At 37.0% G+C, this 1,745-nt stretch overlaps 1 protein-coding gene across 1 annotated transcript in view; it reads right to left on the bottom strand.

Annotated features, from left to right (window-relative positions):
* LOC106879512 (leucine-rich repeat-containing protein 70) overlaps positions 1-877 on the bottom strand; it is a 14,118-nt gene extending 13,241 nt beyond the window's left edge. Inside the window, exon 1 of the mRNA XM_014929120.2 lies at positions 657-877. The gene's annotated coding sequence lies outside the window, so the exon portion shown is untranslated. The remainder of the gene's footprint in view (positions 1-656) is intronic.
* Between the last annotated feature and the right edge of the window lie 868 nt (positions 878-1,745).

Raw genomic sequence — 1,745 nt, forward strand, 5'->3', positions numbered from 1 at the left:
CAAGTAAAAGAATGAAAAATATGTAAAATATTAAGGCAATTGACGAAAAATATCTACACTAAAATATTAATTGATAAATATAAATTTTTATTAAAACAAAACGTGGATGAAGCAAATCTCGTGGTGTGAAGAATTAACATAACGTGCAGGTGCAATACAACGTGCGGTTGTTATGGTAACAAGTTGTTAATGCCTCGCTTTCTGTTGATTGGCTAAAATTACCCAAATTTTCCAACTTTAATTCCAAATAACATCAGATTCTTTAAATTACGAGATAAGGTGATTAGTTGAGCGAAATCAAAATTCAAAACTACATCGATACACCAAAATTGAAAACAATCTGAGCAAAATTAAAGGGGGATGATTTTGTGAATCAGCTTAACTAGATCCAATGTGTGTGCACGTGTCCTAAGGATAGATAGATAAATAAATAAATAGATAGATAGATAGATAGATAGATAGATAGATAGATAGATAGATAGATAGATAGAAAGAAAGAGAGAGAGAGAGAGAGAGAGAGAGAGAGAGAGAGATAGAGAAAGAGAAAGAGTGAGAGAAAGAGAAAGAGCGAGAAAAGAAAAAGAAGGATAGAGTTTGAGACCTGAGGTATAAATATTTTCCAAACGATGTAAGCATTATCTTGACTGTTTACTTACCCAATAAAAACTTCTAAAACTGGTGAAAAGAACTTCGTATTCGATAGAAACTTCCTGTGTTGTGTGTCGTAGTAATTGTTAGTGTCCCGTTTCTGTTGTAATGTGTTTGTGAGGTGTTTGTGTCGTTCTGTTGTGTTGCTGTCGCTGGTGACGCCTGTCACTTTCTTGTTTTGAACTTCCTTTGCTGGTGGCAAATCTCTTTAAATACAATGCTTATTTTTGTCACCGTCTGCTTTTATATATATGTACATATAATATAGGTCATAGAAGAAGGGGAGAGAAAAATGGAAATTAGAAGAGAGTGTTACAGAGGAGAAGGAAAGAGAGTAAAGAGAGTAAAGAAAGAGTGAGAGAATGCAAATGATGCAAATGAGGGAAAACGAAGAGTAGAAGTGAGAAAGGGAGGGGAAAGCGGGAACCGGAAAGAGGAAGATGGCGAGAAATAGAACGAAAGTTTTAAGAACGTCTGAAAACGGATAGAAAGAAAAAGGAAGACTGTAATAAAGAAGGGGAAACGGCAATAATATTAATAGGGTAGACCATAATGAGTGAGAGTGAGAGTGAGAAAGAAAGGAAGGAAAAAAGAGGGAGGGAGAAAGAAAAAGGAAAGAAAAGAAGTAGTCGGTAGAAAGGAAGAAGAAACAATAGTAGAACGGTGTGAAAATAGAAAAATACGAAAGGAAAAAATGAGAAGAGGAAAAGGTTGAAAAGTTGCAATAATGTAGGCGCAGGTGTGGCTGTGTGGTAAGTAGCTTGCCTACCAACTACATGGTTCCGGGTTCAGTCCCACTGCGTGGCACCTTGGGCAAGTGTCTTCTATTATAGCTTCGGGCCAACCAAAGCCTTGTGAGTGGATTTGGTAGACGGAAACTGAAAAGAAGCCCGTCGTATATATGTATATATATATATATATATATATATGTGTGTGTGTGTGTGTTTGTGTGTCTGTGTTTGTCCCCCTAGCATTGCTTGACAACCGATGCTGGTGTGTTTATGTCCCCGTCACTTAGCGGTTCGGCAAAAGAGACCGATAAAATAAGTACTAGGCTTACAAAGAATAAGTCCCAGGGTCGGTTTGCTTGACTAAAG

This window comes from Octopus bimaculoides, chromosome 2 (assembly GCF_001194135.2).
Source record: "Octopus bimaculoides isolate UCB-OBI-ISO-001 chromosome 2, ASM119413v2, whole genome shotgun sequence".
Lineage (NCBI taxonomy): Eukaryota > Metazoa > Mollusca > Cephalopoda > Octopoda > Octopodidae > Octopus > Octopus bimaculoides.